Source organism: Lithobates pipiens, unplaced genomic scaffold (assembly GCF_037356315.1).
Source record: "Lithobates pipiens isolate NorthernLeopardFrog02 unplaced genomic scaffold, aLitPip1_a1.2 Scaffold_16, whole genome shotgun sequence".
In the NCBI taxonomy this organism is placed as follows: domain Eukaryota; kingdom Metazoa; phylum Chordata; class Amphibia; order Anura; family Ranidae; genus Lithobates; species Lithobates pipiens.
In genome coordinates, this window is record NW_027507748.1 from 191,730,540 (window position 1) to 191,753,889 (window position 23,350).

The window sequence follows — 23,350 nt, forward strand, 5'->3', positions numbered from 1 at the left end:
CATCAGACATTTTGTGTCGGAATTTCTGGGCAACAGATGTTTGAGAGATGGATCTTAAATTTTCCGACAACAAAATACATTGTCATAACTTCCAAGCGTATGTAGACAATTCCGACGCAGAAAATTCCACGCATGCTCTGAATCAAGTACAAGACTCGGTCTGGTAAAACTAGTGTTCATAATGGAGATAGCACATTCGTCACGCTGCTAATTTTTTAATTTTTTAATGCTGTGCATTCTCTTATTCTTTATAATGCTAGAATAATGAAGTTGTTTTGCTGCTGATATTCACACAGAGTTCTGACAAACTTATTTCTTTATTATTTCTCGTGATCTCCTGAATAATCTTTATTTATTTTTTTGCCAGATCTGCAGAATAATGTTTCTTTTTTTATAGTGATCTTTTTTTTTCTTTTTTTTTATCAAGTTCTCCTTATTATTTTTTTACATTTTGTTTTTCTGGTGATCTCCATAATATTTTTTGTAATTTGGTGTGTCAAGTTACCACAACACCATTATTATCTTATATATTTTAAAGGGGTTGTAAAGGTAAACATTTTTCACCTTAATGCATTCTATGCATTACGGTGAAAAAACATCTGACAGTGCAGGCCCCCCCAGCCCCCCTGTTTTACTTACCTGACCCCTCGAAAGTCCCACGCTCGCCTCCGACATCCTCTTCGCTGCTCAGCCTGGCCGTTGATTGGCTAGAGTGGATGGATTGAAAGCAGCGCAGCCACTGGCTCGCACTGCTGTAAATCGCATTCAATGACGCAGCATGCCGGGGGGCGGAGCCGAGTGATACAGTGAGCGGCTATAGCCGACGGCTGTATCACGGGAGCGCGCCCGCAAGTACTTCTCACCATGCGAGGAAGCTTGCATGAATGTGAGAAGTACTTGCGGGGGGAAGCAGAGACAGCCACCGAGGGACCATAGAAGACCAGGTTGTGGGACCACTCTGTGCAAAACGAGCTGCACAGTGGAGGTAAGTATAACATGTTTGTTTTTTTTTGATTCCCTTTACAACCCCTTTAACCTCAAGGAGATTGGCTGGTGTCCCTTGTTAATTTGACATTGTATTTTTGAAATGTACCTGCCTGCTATTTGTGAAACTAAAATAGACATATATTAAGGGTCATAACAAAATAAAGAGGAAGGCAACGCTGGATAAACTGTTGAAATTGGCAAAGCCTTTGTACCCCAGGGCAGACATCAATTATTTGACAGGCCAAATTGGTAGCCTGAGGAGTCCATTTAATAGGGAGCACAATACGGTCCAGGACTCCGAGAGATCGGGAGGAGCAGCAGATGACATGTCCTAAGGCTGTGGTCTTACAACAGCCTGTATCTTTTGCCAGACCAGACCGAAACCAGGCCATCACACTCTTGTCTTAGGCCGCGTACACACGCGGGGACTGTTCGCTCAACTTTGTCCGTCAAACAGTTTCAGCGAACAGTCCGCTCAAAATTAGCATGGACGGACTTGCCCACACACGACGAACGAACAGTTTGCTGAAACCGTGCGCGATGACGTGAACGGCACGTACGACGGGACGGAAAATACGACGTCATATACACTGCATTACAACTTTCGGCGTGTAAATCCTTTCTGAGCATGCGCGGAACTTAGTTTGACGAACAAGCCTACACACGAGGGGACTGTTCGCTGAAACCAAGTTTCAGCGGACAGTTTTTCGGAATTTCCGAAAAACTTTGTTCAGCAGACTGTTCGCTGAAACTGTCCGCTGAAAGCCCACACACGGGCGGACTGTCCGCCGAAACACTGTTCAGCGGACAAAGTTGGGCGAACAGTCCCCGCGTGTGTACGCGGCCTTACTTCTATGCTTTCTTCCAGGCTGTGGTGTTGGAGTTGCGGCAGGAGGTGGAGGAGGACAGGGCCGGACTGGCCTACTGGGATACCGGGAGACTTCCTGGTAGGCCGTCTGCCCTGGGGCCACTTTTAGTAGCGGCTACATTGCTCTGCTCTCTCCTCCTATGGATCACATGACTGGCTGGCTCTGTGTTCGGCGGCCGCGCTGTAACACAGTCCTGTCCCCTCAGACCGGCTCGTGTGATAGTAGATAGAATGAAATTTCCGCCTATCCCACGAGCTGGTCTACGGGGACGGGACTGTGTTACAGCACGGCCGCCGAACACAGAGCCAGCCAGCGCTGTGATCCATAGGAGGAGATGCCGCCCATACAGCCCACCCTGTGTGCCACAGTGCCTGGATAGGAGGATCGGCATATAGAGGAAGTGAGCCTTCTATATTCCTCCATGCAGCCGCTGAATGCTTGCAGGAGTGAAAGGAAGAGAACTGAGCATTCAGCGGATGCATGGAGGAATATAGAAAGATAATTTCCTCTATATGCAGGCCCCCTGCCAATCCTCCTATCAAACTTATTTTACTGCCCCCTCAGTTACACAGCAGACCCAAGTGTATCCAAATTCAGCCACGTTACATCTAGCAACTGGGAGACCAAGTTAGAAAGGCTTATTGCGGGATCTCACCTTCCCTGCTTGAAACCTTGGGGAAACTGGGGGAACCTGCGGCAAACTCCAGGTATACTAGAACATGGAAAATCTTGCAGAATTTCAGGATGAATCCTCTGCTTCCGACTGCAACTAGGGTCATTCTTCTGAACAAGACTACCTTAGTAGGTTCAGTGGCACTAAAGTAGTATTTCTTAAGGATATCACGTCTTTGAGAATTCTTTCAGAGATCCAAGCATCAAGCAGTAAACTACCTTATTGCTATCGTAGTCAAATAAAGTGACTTTGGTTTCTTCTTCACCAGCACCAGACGAGGGTCTGCATCTTTGCTTCTGGGTCAATACATCACCCTTTCGGCATGCCCAAACTAAAATGTCAGCATCACCACAAGCTGGAGTAATGGACTCTATGTGGAAGAAATACATGGAAGTGGTCCTTCTGTAGGAGGTCAGACAGTGGCCTCTTCAGGCCTGGCAGTATCAGAAGAAGACTTTCACTGTCCGCTAAGACAATAGCATTATCTCGGGTCAGAGTAGCCTAAGGGGCTTATAGAAGGAAGATAAATTCATCACTTTCCAGGTCCAGAATTTTACATACACAACCTCATTGTGTTATTTTTCCTTTTTACAGAATTTTACATGATACCAACCAGGTTCATATACTACAAACCATTTTTTTGCCTATTGCAAAGTCAAGCAGGCAACATTGGAATCAGGAGAATTGACTTCAGTTCTAATCTAATGATATTCAAATGCTTCAGCATGGCCCTCCCTTATAGGTTTTGTGGGCGTGCTACATCCTATTCGTGTATGCTGTCATGCTTTGTGTCAGGAAAACAGAAAATGTTATACTTACCTGACGGTAATTTTCCTTTCCTGATGCAAAGCGCGACAGCATACAGGTCCCTCCCTTGTGCGTTTCGCATTTGAGAATAGTTACGAGAATGCCACCTAGGGGGAGGCGACTTATTTAAATATAGTATAACCAGTCCTGATTGGGTGAGAGGCGGAGCCTATCCCATTCATGTATGCTGTCATGCTTTGCAAATTTTCAGTTTTCTCCTCATTCACTCTTTGGCTCTTGCACAGCAGGGTTGAGCAATGCTCTGTGTGTGTGAATAGACAATGTCCATTCATAGGAGTGTGGCTCACGCACGTGCCTATTAAGTGCCCCCAGAGCCTTGATATTGGGTGCACTCGGCAGGACCAAAGCCAGGACCGCCGGTGGTGGGGGGGGGCAAAAAGAAGAGGATCAGGGCTGCTTTGTGCACAACCTTTGCACAGAACAGGTTAGTATAACAGGTTTGTTTAAAAAAAAAAAATTACAACCTTTAGAATCACTTTAAATAGAGTGTAGAGGGATTAGTACATCTGTCAGGTTTTTGTATTTTTATTGTGAGATTCACCGTTTCTATTTGACCATTTTACTGTTATCAATACAAATGAAAGTGAATATAAATCACAAATATTGGATTGTTACCAGAACTGAAATAGAGGAAAAATCTTCTGATAGGGACACTAATTTCTCCACTTCCTGTTGTGTATGGGACAGGAAGTGAAGGGAGATCTCCTCAATGGTACATAGAAAGGGAAAAACTGACAGATGATATAACCCTCCCTTATTCTATCCAAAATGAAAAAAAAAAAGCTTTGCTTTTAGTTCTATTTTAAGTCAGATAATTGAAAGCATCAGATTTATTTTGCCATGTTCTACAGATAATTAAAACGATCAATGTAGGGGCTTTCATTTAAAACAAAACTTTTATTAAATGGCATGACAGAGAGCAAAGTTAGATCCACCGATAACCAATCTAGTCCAGATAATTGTGTGATTTCTCCTTGAAACTTACAGCAATAACCCCTGCAGCAATGGCAAAAATATAATGCAATATTTTATAATATGTATATAAACACAATGTAAAGTTTGACAGAAATAAAACACAGAGGAAGAAAGTAAGCTACAAATTACAAGTGATCCAAGACCAAAATCAACAAAAATTGTTTAAAAGGAAGTTTCTTAAGAACTTAATTGGTCCCAGTAACTGGATAACTGACTACAGCCTTCCTGCAGGGTCTCTTCTGCCTCAACCACATGAAATCAGACCATACTAGTAAAAAGTGAAAGATGATTGCTGTCATGTGCTTTGTTGCTGGGTTGTGTTTACCCTGTTGGCTTTATCACCATACAGTACAGAAAAAAATACAAGGGAGTATCTGTTTCTTGTTTATTCATGTAGAATAACCATTGTAGAGTCATGGAAGATGATCCTTTACGCCTATATTAAAAAAAAAAAAAAAAAGAAAAGAAAACAGTAACCAACAACAAGAAGAGACATACATAATACATTAAATCCCAAAGGGTTTCTGTGATGTAGCAAAGCATTTGAGTGCAGCCCATGAGTTGAGGAACAGCTGCTTCCTTCAGAGCCTTCTCACATAGGTTTTTTTTTTATTCCACATTAAAACATGGGACAAATAATTGTCCCATGTTGTTTTTTTTATTCCACATTAAAATAGAAGCGTAGGCATATAATTGTCCCATGTTATGTATTATTTACCAAAAATCCCTACCTGTAAAAATTGCCTTTGTTCATCATAGTTGTGCACACAGGGTGTTCCTTAGCACACCCTAATCACCCCATGTGGCGCAGATTCCCCTTGTTTAGCCCCCAGATATTTCACCAAAGCCCCCTAATGGGGCTCCTAAAAAAATTGTAAAAAAATAAAATAAAAAAAATAAAATAATAAAAACTACTTATACCATCCACTGCCCTACTGATACCAATCTCTGACCTACTGACACCATCCACCGCTCTACTGACACCATCAGTATATATACACAGACAGGCATATGTGTTTGAGCTTTGGGGAGCACATCGTAATCCAACAGGCTGTGCACACCTATGTTCGTAATTCTTTGCACAGAAGGATTTCAACTTGGATAGAGTGGATAGAGATTAGGCCCATTCACACTGGTATGTTGAGTGCAATGCACTAAGTGACCTCCCCTTTATAAGTGGCAATAATTAACTCTTAAAGCGTGAAACACAGAACAAGAACACATTTGTTGCCAATTCCATGGGACTTTTCAGGCAACCAATATTGACAATATATCTACATAAAATGTAGTATGTTTATTAATACATCATAAATGTGTTAACCCAATTAGAACCACATCAGCGCTGACATAATTTTACAACATAACAACTTTCAATCATACATCATTTTAAATACCCATATTGACTCGGAAAAGGCCACAGTTAATGTATTATATTATTGATGTTACGGTATTTGTCCCATAACCCAGAATTATCCAGCACGTTTCAAATACTTGCCCATTTTTCAGAGAATATGAATAACACAAAAACATTTATTTCACTCATGGTTAATGTTTGGCTGAAGCCATTTATTATCAATCAACTGTGTTTACTTGTTTTAAATCATAATGACAACAGAAACTATCCAAATGACCCTGATCAAAAGTTTACATACCCTGGTGATTTTGGCCTGATAACATGCACACAAGTTGACACAAAGGGGTTTGAATGGCTATTAAAGGTAACCATCCTCACCTGTGATCTGTTTGCGTGTGTGTGTGTGTGTGTATAAAAGTTCAATGAGTTTCTTGACTCCTGACAGACAGACAGACACTTGCATCTTTCATCCATTGCTGCGCTGATGTTTCTGGATTCTGAGTCATGGGGAAAGCAAAAGAATTCTCAAAGGATCTGCGGGAAAAGGTAGTTGAACTGTATAAAACAGGAAAGGGATATAAAAATATATCCAAGGAATTAAGAATGCCAATTAGCAGTGTTCAAACTCTAATCAAAAAGTGGAAAATGAGGGGTTCTGTTGAAACCAAACCACGGTCAGGTAGACCAACTAAAGTTTCTGCCACAGCTGCTAGGAAAATTGTTCAAGATGCAAAGAAAAAAACACAACTAACTTCAGGTGAAATACAGTACACTCTGAAAACATGTGTGGTGGCTGTTTCAAGATGCACAATAAGATGACACTTGAGGAAAGATGGGCTGCATGGTTCAGTGGCCAGAAGAAAGCCATTACTACGCAAATGCCACAAATTATCCCGCTTCAATACGCCATACTGCAGAGACAAGCTTTAAAACTTCTGCACAAAGTCACTTGGAATGATAAGACCAAAAATTGAGCTTTTTGGCCACAACCATAAACGCTACATTTGGTGAGGAGTCAACAAGGTCTACGATGAAAGGTACATTACTACCGTAAAACCATGGAGGTGGATCGCTGATGTTTTGGGGATGTGTGAGCTACAACGGCACAGGAAATTTGGTCAAACTTGATGGCAAGATGAATGCAGTATGTTATCAAAAAATACTGGAGGAACATTTGCATTCATCAGCCAGGAAGCTGCGGATGGGACGTACTTGGACATTCAAACATGACAATGACCTAAAACACAAGGCCAAGTCGACCTGTCATTGGCTACAGTAGAATAAAGTGAAGGTTCTGGAGTGGCCATCTCAGTCTCCTGACCTCAATATCATTGAGCCATTCTGGGGAGATCTCAAACGTGCAGTTCATGCAAGACAGCCCAAGAATTTACGGAAACTGGAGGCTTTTTACCAAGAGCAATGGGCAGCTTTACCATCTGGGAAGATAAAGAGCCTCATCCACAAATACCATAAAAGACGTCAAGCTGTCTTTGACGTTAAAGGAGACAATACATGGTATCAAGGACTGGTGTATGTAAACTTTTGATCAGGGTCATTTGGGTAGTTTCTGTTGTCTGTTTAAAAAGAGTAAACACAGTTGATTGATAATAAATGGATTCAGCCTAACACTAACCATGAGTGAAAGACAAGTTTTTGTATTATCATTCATATTCTCTGAAAAATTACCAAAATCATAAATTCTGCCAGGGTATGTAAACTTATAAGCACAACTGTATGTCATAACCATGCTATGTTTATAGTCCTATTATTCCTATGTCTGACATAAACATTCTTTTTGCAGCTGTCTTTGGGCTGCCCACATCATCCTTTTTGTGCACTTGTGGTGGTCCTTGGTTGACTAGATGTTGGGGTGGTTACTAGATTATATGTAGAGTGGGACGTACCATTGCTTACATGTAGGTAATTCAAAGTGTGTTTTTAAAAACTGGTTTATTAAGTAGACTCGTTATTATTATCTACAAATGTATTATTTTAATATTTCTTTGTAAATAGACGGAAGTTAGATTTATAAATATATAGCCAGAAACCTTAACAGAGTACACAGTTGAATTAGCAGCCATGTTCTTCACCAATTAGACAACAATCAGCACTATATAAGTTCCAGTTAAAATGGCAGCACCAGACGTCCGGAAGATGCCATGTTTGGTGGAACACATTGAAGCTCATGTTGCTGTCATTTCCATTTCCTGTGTAATGTCACATTAAGTTCTAGACTTCCTGTAATAGGAACACACGCCGACTCATGTAAACAGAGCGATGAAGTGGCCTTTAGTAACACAGCTGTATACACTGGTGCTGGTCTAAGGGCACTATTAAATGTCAGTGTGATTTTATTATACTTTATGGGAAACCATTTTTAACTAATAAATACTATACAATGATGTAGCTTCTTTGTCATTTTCCTGTTAGTGGCTACGTGACTGGAGAGAGTGGGAAGCATTTATGGAAAGTGGAGGAAGACCCTAAATTAGTTCTGGCACAAGGCTTTCATGGAGAAACAAGGGCCTTTGACTTTCCTTCAACTAGGGGTCATATCTCTGCGGTGAATGCACATTTTTAGCACATGTGGTGAAGTATATGGTGGAAGGAATTACCGTATATACTCGAGTATAGGCCGACCCGAATATAAGACGAGGCCCCCAATTTACCCCCAAAAAAACTGGCAAACTTATTGACTCGTGTATAAGCCGAGGGTGAGACATGCCTGTCCATCCCTGTGTGTGTGTCCGTCCCTGTGTGTCCGTCCATCCCTGTGTGTCCGTCCATCCCTGTGTGTGTGTGTGTCCATCCATCCATCCATCCCTGTGTGTGTGTGTGTCCATCCATCCATCCATCCCTGTGTGTGTGTGTGTCCATCCATCCATCCATCCCTGTGTGTGTGTGTCTCCATCCATCCATCCATCCCTGTGTGTGTGTGTGTCCATCCATCCATCCATCCCTGTGTGTGTGTGTCTCCATCCATCCATCCATCCCTGTGTGTGTGTGTCTCCATCCATCCATCCATCCCTGTGTGTGTGTGTCTCCATCCATCCATCCATCCCTGTGTGTGTGTGTCTCCATCCATCCATCCATCCCTGTGTGTGTGTGTCTCCATCCATCCATCCCTGTGTGTGTGTGTCCATGTGTGTGTGTGTGTGTGTGTGTGTGTGTGTGTGTGTGTGTGTCCAGCCTACCTGTGTCCCGAGCCTGTGTCCCGAGCCTCCGTCCCGTGCCTTGCCTCCTTGCCTCCGTCCCGTGCCGTGCCTTGCCTCCTTGCCTCCGTCCCGTGCCGTGCCTTGCCTCCTTGCCTCCGTCCCGTGTCGTGCCTTGCCTCCGTCCCGTCCCGTGCCGTGCCTTGCCTTGCCTCCGTCCCGTGCCTTGCCAGGATCGCCGCTCTTCGTCGGCGCCTCGGCGGCCATTCTAAAATTCAAAAGCCACGCCTCCGCCTTCGCCTGTGATAGGCGGAACACTGAATTTCCCAGCAGCCTGTGTTCCGCCTATCACGGACATCGTCTCATCCTCGTACTACGGACGAGGATGAGACGATGTCCGTGATAGGCGGAACACAGGCTGCTGGGAAATTCAGTGTTCCGCCTATCACAGGCGGAGGCGGAGGCGCGGCTTTCGAATTGTAGTATGTCCGCCGTCTGTCTGCTCGATACGCTGATCGAGCAGTCAGACGGCAATGACTCGAGTATAAGCCGAGGGGGGCACTTTCAGCCTCAAAAAAGAGGCTGAAAATCTCGGCTTATACTCGAGTATATACGGTAAACAGAAGAGGCTCATTTGAAAACATACTATTTAGTGGTGTTGGGCCCAAGTCTGCTACTTGGACGTTTCTTGACTTTTTTTCACTTATATTCATGGAGTATATAAGGTTTATTCTTACTTGTAATGTGTTGCAATAAGTGTGAGCGCCATAATATTTCTATTTGGTTTTCATTATTAGATGTTCAGACTTAAAGGAGCAGCTGCAGTTAATATAATTTGGTATATAAATATCACACAATATATATACAAATTCTATCTGGTAGAAAGAATGTAAAACTAGGGAAGTGATGGCGAACCCTGGCTATATAACAACGATGCGGATTGCTGCACAAAATTCTTTTATTTCCAAAAAGGATTACATCAGATAGAAATATCAAAAAAGTACCAGGTATAACTGGCAGTCAACGTTCTGGGCTATGAAGCTAGCTCCCTTTCTCACAATCTCATGTCTGCAACTGGTAACACACTTCACATAACATTTATCAGAATCACAGACTCCTTAATCACAATAATAGATTCAGCTGGAATCAGTTAAACCACATTTAACTCTATATTTCTTAATCCTACTATCAATCACTTTCGGCTGAAGCGTGTCCAAACACACTGTATCTCAATTAAGATATATGGTTATTGATGGAGTATCCGTAAATAGGCGAGGAGGAGACAGGGAATTGATTTAAAAAAATCGAGAAGTTTATTGGATCGATCGTTTGGACGCGCTTCAGCCAAAAGGGTTAAACCCTGAATTTGACCTGTACCTGTTTCTTTAATGAGTGTATGTCAAAATGAATAGTAAGGCCGCGTACACACGCGGGGACTGTTCGCCCAACTTTGTCCGTCAAACAGTTTCGGCAAACAGTCCGCTCAAACTTAGCATGGACGGACATGGCCACACACGACGGACGAACAGTTTGCTGAAACCGTGCGCGATGACGTGAACGGCACGTACGACGGGACGAAAAATACGACGTCCTATACACTGCATTATAACTTTCGGCCTGTAAATCCTTTCTGAGCATGCGCGGAACTTAGTTTGACGAACAAGCCTACACACGAGCGGACTGTTCGCTGAAACAAGGTTTCAGCGGACAGTTTTTCGGAAATTCCGAAAAACCTTGTTCGTCAAACTGTCCGCTGAAACTGTCCGCTGAAAGCCCACACACGAGCGGACTGTCCGCCCAAACACTGTTCAGCGGACAAAGTTGGGCGAACAGTCCGCCCGTGTGTACGCGGCCTTAGTGTATGTTAAGATGGTGCTGATATCTATGGTGGTTAATGAATTGCTTATTTTACTGACTTATGATTGTTATCGAACATTCGATCGATTAATAATGTATTCTTTTTTATCTAGTGAGAAATCAGATGTACCCATGACCTATAAAATCGCTCCGATACCACTTGAAAGTGATTAATAGTAGGATTAAGAAATATAGAGTTAAATGTGGTTTAACTGATTCCAGCTGAATATATTATTGTGATTAAGGAGTCTGTGATTCTGATAAATGTTACGTGAAGTGTGTTACCAGTTACAGACATGAGATTGTGAGAAAGGGCGCTAGCTTCATAGCCCGAAACATCGACTGCCAGTTGTACCTGGTACTTTTTTGATATTTCTATCTGATATAATTCTTTTTGGAAATAAAAGAATTTTGTGCAGCAATCCGCATCGTTGTTTCTACATATCTGTCCGTGGGAAGGACTAGATTGCTTGCACTTCAAGGATCGTCCAGTGCATCTTACCTTTGCAATTGTGATATATTATATATTTATGTTTATCATATGATACAATGCACTGCAACACGGGTGCATTGGGGTTCCATGAAGAATGAATGACACTAAACCAGTATGAATGGGCCCTAGGCCAAATAGTCTATATACCGCATTCTACAGTACACAGGGCTCCTTCACTATCCAGTCTCAGGCTGGGCTGATCCTTGTCCAAGCTTTATTTAACTGTTGTAGAGAAAAGTGAGGTCAGAATCTGGCTTTGTTAGCTACCAGGGATGTCTGGATTAGACAACTAGATAAACACAATTTGAAGTGCTTTGGCTGGAAAGATAATACATATTCATAAACTTCCAATTTAAATGTACAGTAACTAAATGTAAATGTTTTCCTACACTACTGATTTAAAGCCTTGCTACTCCCATTTTTTTTTCTTTTTGGATATAATAAGAAAAGGTATGGAACATCTGTCGGGGTTTATTGTTATCTGTGTCCCCACTGGGGAGATTTGCTCCAGTTTCCTGTCCCGGGAATTTTCCTCCAGGTGCTTTGGTTAATGTGCAAGGTCCAAAAACATACTGCTGGGATAATTTGTTTCTGCCCAAAGCTTGGCTCAAACATATATGACTATGGCAGGAGGGACTTTAGATTGCAAGCTCTCTCACGGGGAAGGGATTGATATGTGTTTGATATACTTCGTAAAACATTTCCTTATGTGCTGATGCTATCTGAATGGATTAAATAAATCCTTGTGCGTCAGATTAAATTCCTTGATGTAGCTCCATTTAGCATGCAGCAGAGAATAATATACATATGTCATTTTGAAAATTGTGGCTATCAGAACACAGTCAGTGGTATTTTATTATTGCTCTTAACAGACCACTATTGCTGGGGGAATTCCTAGTGCAGAGTAGCTTTCCTAGCTTGCCTTGCCGTCTGCAGCAATGTTGGCTAATGGCTATACAAATACAAAACTTGCCATCCTGAAAGCGATAAATCCTAAGTGCGGAAAGACACCATAACAGTGGTTTTACTCTTTAAACTGATATCATCATTGCCAAATTATTAACACTAGGAAATCACCAGTTTTGTCATTTTAAATGCAGTAATTTGGTTACCAGCCTTTTGATTTCAAAAGTATTTAGCCTAACACACTCCAGAAATAGAATTTGTTTGGAAAGTGTTGGCCTTATTATTGGAGTGATACTAGAGTTTTTGTTTTTTTATAATCCCTTCATGATCAGCCCTGGCATCCTTGATCACATGATCACTATGATTGGTGTGTGGCACTACCCCCGTAGGGACTGCTGGTAACTAGCTGGATCTTCGCTAACAGTAAAAAAGCTTTCCGTCACCCAAGCACCAGTCCATACACTCTGGCTCCAATGAATCAGTCTAGGGCAGGGATATGCAATTAGCAGACCTCCAGCTGTTGCAGAACTACAATTCCCATGAGGCATAGCACGACTCCTAGTGCCACAAGCATGGCAGCCAGAGGCAGAGGCATGATGGGACTTGTAGTTTAGCAACAGCTGGAGGTCCGCTAATTGCATATCCCTGGTCTAGGGGTTTTTTTTTTTTAATGCTTTGGGAATTTTAACAGGAGAGGGAGGGGTTATGGCATGTGGTGATTAGTGGGCGAACAATCTTTTTCTTCAGTAATAAGGGGTGTAGAATAGTCCAAGACCTTACAGCTGAAGACCACGGGGCAAGTCTTTTTGAGATCTGGTTACTGATAGCACTGATACATAACTGCTGGTAGCCAGTGCAGTTTCCAGAACACTACACAGTCACAAATAGTTTCTAGCAAAGTTCATCCAGGCACTCAGCCTTGACAAAGCTGAGGCCTCCAGAACAGCTGCACAGCCCATGGACTACCTGAGGACAGCACCCCCTCTGACTTTTAAACTCTCCTTGGGAGAAGGAGCCCTGCTTTCCAGTGTTTCCTATATACACATACAAGTCCAGGAACACGTGAAAACATTCAATTATCCACGACTCCATGAATGTATCTTGAAGAGACGACCAAGACACGTGTGCCTTTTACCACAAATAAGGTTAACCTCTTACCAAATAAGAAAGATCCTCACCACAGAGATCAACCAGGCATGTAATTAACAGATCTGCAGACATTCATCAATTGCAATATCAGGATACCAACTTCCAGTTTCAGTGATTCCAAGGATCCGCCTGTCAAATCAGGCCACATCCACACGCATGGAGGAAAATAAAGGTCACACAGTGTAATCCCACCAAAAAATGTATTTAAAACAATAAACATGTACTTACAGGTATGTGGGGCATGCTAGTACACTATGACTTAAACCTGCATGGGGCACATTTTTTTGATCACTTAATGAAACTGTTCTACCAGTTTAAGTATTTTTTCAATTTTAAACCCTTTTGTTTTACTACTGCTTATGTCTGTTTTGTAATATCCATTTTGTTCTGTTTTTCTTTTATTTGTTATCAAAGCAATATTTAAAATTGTTAAGCTGAATCTCTGAATGCTCTAACAAGAAACTAAAAATTCTGAAGCCTCTCTGAAGAAACTACCTTAGTGTAAAATATGTTACATTTCTGTCTGAGCATGGCAGTAAGGGATATAGACATTTTTTAAGGCTAATGCAGCGTACAGACGATTGGAATTTCTGACAACCAAACTGTGGATTTATTTCCGATGGATGTTGGCTGAAACTTGTGTTGCATGCACATGGTCGCACAAATGTTGTTGGAAATTCCAGTCGGCAAGAATGCGCTGACATACAACGTATATGACTGCACTAGAAAAAGGAAGTTCAATAGCCAGTGTGCCACCCTTTGGACTCCATCTGCTAATCTCGTGTTAATAGAAGTTTGGTGAGAGATGATTTGCGCTTTTCAGCCTTGTGCTTTTCAGTTCGTTACTGCTCTTCAGTTTGTGCTTGTGTGTTTGTATCTGTTTTTCAGTGCGTGTAGTCAGTTCGTATCTGTTTTTTGAGTGAGTTCTTGTCCGCTCTTTTCTGATTTTCAGCTCTCTCTTCTCAGGCCTTTCTGATTTTCAGTGCCTTCTGCTAGTTCGTTCTGAACAGCCCACCATTTTGAAGTCATGTTGCTTTTACTTACCAGTCATAGAATTCGTGCTATGCAGGGGCTTGGTGTATGGGTTCTTACTTTGACCCAAGCCCAGCCCATGAACAGGGGCAGAAGGAGTTCATGGGCCAAGAATTGGATTGCACCAGCGTGATCAATTCTCACACAAGCCTTTGTTGCGGGAGATCAATGGGGAAAAATCCTAATAATTTCAGGAATTATCACCAGATGAAGGACCCCGTTTTTCACCATCTGTTGACTTTGCTGTCCACCTATATTACCAAGTAGGACACCTGCATGCGGCAAGCCATCACTCCGGAACAAAGGCTAGTTGCCACCTTGCCATGGCAATGGGGAAAAGTCTGCAGAACATCAAGTTCTCGACAGGCATCTCCCCCCAGGTTCTGGGAATCATTATTCCAGAGACCTGTTATACCATCATACAGGCCCTGCAGAAGGACTATATTGTATTAAGGTAAGTTTTATCCTTTAACATCGCATTATATGCATTTAATGTTTGCTAATGTATTGGATTCATTTCATCATTCCCTAAATACCATGATTGTAATATGCTGTGAATGTCCTCTTTGTCCTCATGCATGCTGGAAGCTTTTAATGCTCCTTTTTTGTCCTTCGTGCACATTTTCATTCACTAACCTCCCCAGCATGCTATTCTGGGCCCAAACACACCTAGCCTAGTCACTTAACCACTTTCAGACCGGACCATTTTGCTGGTAAATGACCAGAGGTCTTTTTACACTTTGGCACTGCGCTGCTTTAACTGGTAATTGCGCGGTCATGCAATGTTGTACCCAAACAAAATTTGCGTCCTTTTCTTCCCACAAATAGAGCTTTCTTTTGATGGTATTTGATTGCCTCTGCGATTTTTATTTTTTGCGATATAAACGTAAAAAGACCGCAAATTTTGAAAAAAAATGATATTTTCTACTTTTTGTTATTAGAAAAATCCAATAAACTCAATTTTAGTCATACATTTAGGCCAAAATGTATTCAGCCACATGTCTTTGGTAAAAAAAAAGTCAATAATTGTATATTTATTGGTTTGCGCAAAAGTTGTCACATCTACAAACTAAGGTACGTTTTCTGGAATTTACGCAGCTTTTAGTTTACGACTGCCTATCTCATTTCTTGAGGTGCTAAAATGACAGGGCAGTACAAAACCCCCCCAAATGACCCCATTTTGGAAAGTAGACCCCCTAAGGAAATTGATAAGAGGCATGTTGAGCCCATTGAATATTTTATTTTTTTGCCTCAAGCGATTGAATAATGACAAAAAAAAAATTTTTTTTTTTTTTTTACACAAAGTTGTCACTAAATGATATATTGCTCACACATGCTATGGGCGTATGTGAAATGACACCCCAAAATAAATTCTGCTGCTTCTCCTGAGTACGGGGATACCACATATGTGGGACTTTTTGGGAGCCTAGCCGCGTACAGGGCCCCCGAAAACCAAGCACCGCCTTCAGGCTTTCTAAGGGCGTAAATTTTTGATTTCACGCCTCACTACCTATTACAGTTTTGAAGGCCATAAAATGCCAAGATGGCACAAAACCCCCACAAATGACCCCATTTTAGAAAGTAGACACCCCAAGCTATTTGCTGAGAGGCATGTTGAGTCCATGGAATATTTTATATTTTGCCACAAGTTGCGGGAAAATTACAAACTTTTTTTTTTTTTTTTTTTTTTTCACAAAGTTGTCACTAAATGATATATTGCTCATGCATGCCATGGGCATATGTGAAATGACACCCCAAAATAAATTCTGCTGCTTCTCCTGAGTACGGGGATACCACATATGTGGGACTTTTTGGGAGCCTAGCCGCGTACGGGGCCCCGAAAACCAAGCACCGCCTTCAGGCTTTCTAAGGGCGTAATTTTTTGAGTTCACTTCTCACTACCTATTACAGTTTTGAAGGCCATAAAATGCCAAGATGGCACAAAACCCCCACAAATGACCCCATTTTAGAAAGTAGACACCCCAAGCTATTTGCTGAGAGGCATGTTGAGTCCATGGAATATTTTATATTTTGCCACAAGTTGCGGGAAAATTACAAACTTTTTTTTTTTTTCACAAAGTTGTCACTAAATGATATATTGCTCACGCATGCCATGGGCATATGTGAAATGACACCCCAAAATAAATTCTGCTGCTTCTCCTGAGTACGGGGATACCACATATGTGGGACTTTTTGGGAGCCTAGCCGCGTACGGGGCCCCAAAAACCAAGCACCGCCTTCAGGCTTTCTAAGGGCGTTACAGTTTTGAAGGCCATAAAATGCCAAGATGGCACAAACCCCCCCCCCCAAATGACCCCATTTTAGAAAGTAGACACCCCTAAATTTAGGGGTACACTAGTGAGACTAGGTAATAAATGGCGGGTGCCCTGAAACTATAAAAAAATAACTAACCAACCAGCGTCACCTGTAACAGTTATATGGTGATCACTGGTGAAAGGGTTAACTAGGGGGCAATCAGGGGGCTTTATGCGGTAGTATATGGGGGTCCCTGGCGCTATAAAAAGCTGCGGCGAACCTAAATACCTACCTGCCTAACTAGCGTCACCTGTGACACTAATACAGCGATCAGAAAAACGATCGCTTATTAGGCTGGGTTCACACTGGAGCGATGCGGGAACGCCACGAATGCGCGGCGGGTTCCCGCATCGCATGCCTCCCGGCGGCAGTTCACACTGCCCTATGCGAACTGCTGGGAGTGTCAGTGAAATGTTAATGACACCCCCAGATCAGTTCGCATATCGCAGTGCGATCTGCAAACTTGGATCGCATGGTGTGAACACCCATGCGATCCGATTCTGCTGCGGACCAAAAAAAGGGTCCCGTGCGAGTTTGCGGCGGGTGCGGCGGGTGCGACACGAATTCAGCCATACTATCTGTATAGCTGAACTCGAATCGCACAGAGATCGGATGTGATTTGCACTGCAGTGCGGTGCGAATCACATCCGTTCTCATAAACCGCTGCAATGTGAACCCAGCCTTAGTGACACTGGCGACGGGGGGTGATCACGGGGTTAAACCTTTATTGGGGGGGTTAGGGGGGTACCTTAGAACTAAAGGGGGCTAACCCTAACTGCCCTAACAGTTATTAGTCACAAATGACACCTGCCGGGTGATCAGGGGGTTAAACCTTTATTAGGTAATAAATGGCGGGTGCCCTGAAACTATAAAAAAATAACTAACCAACCAGCGTCACCTGTAACAGTTATATGGTGATCACTGGTGAAAGGGTTAACTAGGGGGCAATCAGGGGGCTTTATGCGGTAGTATATGGGGGTCCCTAGCGCTATAAAAAGCTGCGGCGAACCTAAATACCTACCTGCCTAACTAGCGTCACCTGTGACACTAATACGGCGATCAGAAAAATGATCGCTTATTAGGCTGGGTTCACACTGGAGCGATGCGGAAACGCCGCGAATCCGCGGCGGGTTCCCGCATCGCATGCCTCCCGGCGGCAGTTCACACTGCCCTATGCGAACTGCTGGGAGTGTCAGTGAAATGTTACTGACACCCCCAGATCAGTTCGCATATCGCAGTGCGATCTGCAAACTCGGATCGCATGGTGTGAACACCCATGCGATCCGATTCTGCTGCGGGCCAAAAAAAGGGTCCCGTGCGAATTTGCGGCGGGTGCGGCGGGTGTGGCGGGTGCGGCGGGTGCGGCGAATGGCTGAACTCGAATCGCACAGAGATCGGATGTGATTTGCACTGCAGTGCGGTGCGAATCACATTCGTTCTCATAAACCGCTGCAATGTGAACCCAGCCTTAGTGACACTGGCGACGGGGGGTGATCACGGGGTTAAACCTTTATTGGGGGGGTTAGGGGGGTACATTAGAACTAAAGGGGGCTAACCCTAACTGCCCTAACAGTTATTACAGTCACAAATGACACCAATGCAAAAAAAAAAAAAAAAAAAAAAAAATGACATTGGTGTCACTGTGACTGGGGGGGCAGGGGTAATTGGGGGGGTGATCGGGGGGTAAAGGGGGGGTGTGAGTGTGCCTGGCATGTTCTACTGTGTGTGGGATGTGTTGGTGCAACTCACTGATCCGCTCTCCTCCGTGTCGGAACGAAAAATACCGACACGGAGGAGAGAATACATCACTTCCTCTCCTGTGTTTACATTACAGGAGAGGAAGTGATGTCACCGGGGATTTCCATTCGTCGGGAGCGATCGCGAGGGGGTGGCCATGAATGAATGGCCGTCCCCTCGTCCGGGATCGCTCCCGAACGAAAACCGACCGCCGCAGGCACCGGGCGGGGGCCCGATCGGGCCCCCGACCCGCGGGAGGCAAATCACGTACATGTACGTGCTTATGCCTGCCCGTGCCATTCTGCCGACGTACATCGGCGTGCGGCGGTCGGCAAGTGGTTAACAATGTATTTTGTCAGCTTCATTGTAGTGCTTTACCCTAAACACCCTCTAAAATGTGTACAAGTGTTAACTTTATCCTTAAATTCATGCATAATGCAAGAGGCTTTTTTTGGGGGGCCCAAACTCATTTGGAACCCCCCCCACAAGCGCTAAATTAACCAATACCAATCCTCTATCTGCTGACTTAGCCAAACCCCTACACACTATAGCTACCCCTTTTGTGTTCATATTTATGGATGAATTCACCAAAGCATGTAGTGCAAGGGCCTGCCTGAATACTTTCAAATGCTGCTGTTTAAAATACTGTTCTCCTTTTTGTCCTGATATGTAATTGCAGAATGTAAAAATGTGCTTCAATTTGGACAGTGTGTATTCATGTTTTTGTATTATGACACCTGTCCAGTGGGCTGCCAATAGTGTAAGTAAGGAGGAGCTGGCCAAAGTAACAGGCATTTAGCTCTCAATGAAGTGGAGAGGGTTACCTGTCCAAAACATCTCTTCTGCCCCCCCCCCCAAAATGTTTACAATGGGCCATCCCAGGGGGTGAGGAATCTGATAAGTGGACCTTATGCTTTTGTCTTTAAATACTTCTTAAAATAAATGTTATGTTGGCGAAGAATGTTTATGTCTAATCTGTCTGTAATGTTATGTGCAAAAGTGCTCATTTATTTTTTCTTGTTTGACTCCACAGTTTCCTTCACCCCCACAGGAATGGCAGACTGTGGCATTCGACTTTGCCCAGTGGTGGGAGTTTCCCAACTGCGGAGGGGCAATCAATAGGAAACACGTGCACATCGCCCCACCCACCAACTCGGAGTCATAATATTTTTAAAAATTGAACAAGTGTGTATCTATCACAGGGTGGTGTCTGTGGATACACTGATAGAAAAAATGCCGCGTCCTAGTTATCACTTTGTGAATATAAATATTGACAGGGAGAAGGGGGAGTAAGGAAGAAAAATAAAAAAAAGAAATAAAAGAACCTTCACATAAAAAGACCTCAGAAAAAATGTGGGTTCAATTGGACTTTTTAGGCATAAAGAAAGTTGTGAACACAACCAGTATATTCAAAAAGAATTATTTCTATTTATTTTTAAAAAAAAAGAAAGACAATTTAAAAAGAACAGGGAAAAGTTCAATTTCCTTTTTACACAAAAAAAAGGGAAAATATTTCCTCCTTAAAACTACACATTTAAGACCTAATTGACATCCTATCAAACATAGTAAAATCCATTTCAAATTTCCAAAAGGGAAAGAGAAAAACAAAATATATATCTATACAAATGAGGGATCAAGGATATCAATCATACAGTCAACGATTACATATATTTTTGGTGCTCTACATGTTTCGTGTCTACGATGACACTTCTTCAGGAGCTGATAATAATGTTCTAAATTCTAAGGAGAGAATATAAATAAGTAAAAGAAGAAAAACATATATGTGTATAAAATACTAGAAAGAAAAAAACATACATCTATAAACATTCGTATAAATAAAATACATATATCCAAGTATATATAACATATTTCGTTATATCACCCATCAAGGTACTAAGGTGTAAAAAAAAAAAAAAAAAAAAAAAAAGGGGGGAGGGGGATTTTTCCTGAGACCACAATGTGGGGGCGGACATAACATTCCTATTTAATACCATATAGTATCAACCACTCGATACTTACATTCCTTCGTAAAAGTGTGTCCCAAATAGGGAGATCACCGTTTCCAAAGGAGGAAATTGGTACGGTTGATTACACAAAACTTTTCTCCACAGAGGGAAACAAAAAAGGAAGAGAAAGAGGGGGAGAGGAAGAAAAAAGAAAAACAATTGTTGAGCAAGTATATAAACAAAAATTGAATAAAGAAATATATTTTTTGAACTTAGTGGAATCACTATAAAGGTGTATTCACCTCATAAAGTTTAAATCTTCAGTGTTTTAGTAAAAATTCTTGAGGCGTAAGTGAACACAAGTAAATCCGTGATGGATACTCTTTAGTATCCCCTGAGCTGTATAATTAGGAAATAAAGAAAAAAACATAAAAAAGTGGGGATTTTTAGAATATATAGATAATATCCAAAAACATAAAGAAATATATCCATAAGGATAAGAAAAAATATATATATGGACTCACTATATAGGTGAGACATCAATTATTTAAACAGCAAAGAAAGAAAGAGGGCCAACAAAGAAGAATTGTGCAGTGTATGCTAAAGCTAAGCTATTGATAGTGCCTACACCATAATGGATTTAAAAGAGATGAAAAAAAATATATCAAATAAAAGCATATATAAAATTGTGTAGACCAATTACCTCAGGTTGCAAAAAACGGATCAAGTTCCCAATGGGTAAAGAAGGAAAGTAAAGGGGGAATCAAAGAGGCAGACTAATCGGCCCATTCACCCCTATCATATTGTTTTTTGTGTGTAAAAGATGGCCGCCATTCATGGACACCAGCCACGTGTGTCCTTTTATATACATCCGTCCCGATAGTGACGCCACTCCGCACTCGACGGAAGTGACGTTCATCTACCCGACCAACGTCTCCTACGATGCGTTCGGTTGATACCGACGCTACACACGAACGTGCAACGTCCTCGCATAGAGCACGTGTGTACGTTCGTAAGGCCAAAGAAAACACTTACGTCTGGCCACCATAACGAACAGATGTGCACCAGATAGGGGAGGAGCACCTCAAAGGTTCCTCCCCGATCTGCGGAGGTAGAATGAGGGGCCTCGTTCCGATGCAGCGAATGGGGACAGTACCAGAAGGGACTGTGAGAACAACCCACAAGTCCCTATGGTGGAGCGCCAAACCCCATATCCCAAATGGGGTAATTAGGGGTCGCGCTCGCGTGGTCGCACATTGTGGTCAAGGAAAAAAAAAAAAACCACCTAAGCGTTGATGGAGTAATAATTACAGTGAACTCTAAATATACATAATTCTTTATAAGCAAATTAGACTGTTACAAAGAGGCAGATCAAATTTGGGTTGATCAGCCAGATCATTAATTATTAATTACATCCAAATGCGGTATGTATAAAATTCAAAACAAACAAAAAAACATCCATATATTCAAAAAGTATTTACATTCCGCATTGGGTTATTGTGTATATAAGCGAGAGACGGGAAAGGGAAAAAAAAAAAAAAAAAGGGGGGGGGGGAAAGGGAGGAGGGGGGACAAATGTACTCTACAAAAAAGACTTGTATGATTGAGTCTCATTTAGGCCAGGGGCTTGGGTAGCATTGAGTTTCTCAATCCAAATCGTTTCACGTTGTAAAATGCATTTGTCCCAATTTCCTCCACGTGGATCCTTTGGAATAATCTCTAAAATACTGAAAAGGACACATGTTGCATCAAAAGCATGACATAAATCAATGTGTCTACTCACTGTTGTTAACATTTTCCCATTAGAGGATACATATACATGGTCCTTGATGCGTTGCCAAAGACATCTCATAGTCTTTCCGACATAGAAAGCTCTGCATGTGCATGTCATTAAATAAATGACACCCTGTGTTTTGCAGTCTGCCCTAGATTTTAAATAGACAAATTCACCATTAGGAAGTGCGACTTCTGCACCTTGTTTGACCCAGGGGCAGAAATCGCAGGTTCCACATTTGTACAAACCCCTGCCATTTTTGATATCTCGTCCTTTAGGTAAATAAAAGCTTGATACCAAATGATCTCTCAGCGAGGTAGTGCGTCTAAATGTCAATTGGGGTCTTTTCCCTATGTATTTTTTGATTACCGAATCTTGGTGTAAAATATGCCAATGGTTTGTAAGAATATTACGGACCTCTTCATGTTGAGATGAAAAGCGTGTTATCAATCTTGTATTGGTTTGTATTTCAGGGTTACATTCTTTCTTTGAGTATAATAGAGTGTTCCTAGGTTTTCTGTACGCACGATTGTACGCCCTTGGTAGTTGAGATTTACTATACCCTCTAGCTAGTAGCCGTATACGGAGGAGATCTGCTTCTTTATGAAAGTCATTATCATGAGTGCAATTTCTACGTATTCTGACATATTGTGCATAAGGAATATTTTTTACCAATGAACTGGGGTGAGCACTTGCTGCGTGAAGTAAAGTATTTCCTGCAGTTTCCTTGCGATATAATTTTGTAGCTAGACAGTTGTTTTTGTCTTTAAAGATTGTTAAGTCTAGGAACGTTATTTTTTGAAGATCCATATTTAGGGTAAATTTCAAATTGTATGTGTTGATGTTAAGGGATTTAATGAAGTCTATCAGACTCCTAGTTGTTCCCGTCCAGATTACAAAAATATCGTCGATATAACGCATCCACGACATCACACAATCGGTAAATATTGACAAAGATTCATTTGAGAAAATTTCCCGCTCCCACCCCCCCAGGTACAGGTTCGCATAGGACGGTGCACAGCACGTACCCATGGCGACACCCTGCACCTGGAGGTAGTGGGACCCGTTGAAACTAAACCAATTGTGCGTCAAGACAAAATCAAGAAGGGTGAGGATGAAATCATTATATTTCCAATTGGTGTGTGGTTCCTCATGGAGGAAGGTGTGTATCGTCTCGACGCCCTTCTCGTGAGGGATGCTGGAATATAGAGCTTCCACATCAAGAGTCACGAGAAGGGCGTCGGGAGGAACCACCAAACCCTCCAATTTTTTCAGAAGATCAAGAGTGTCCCTAGTGTATGA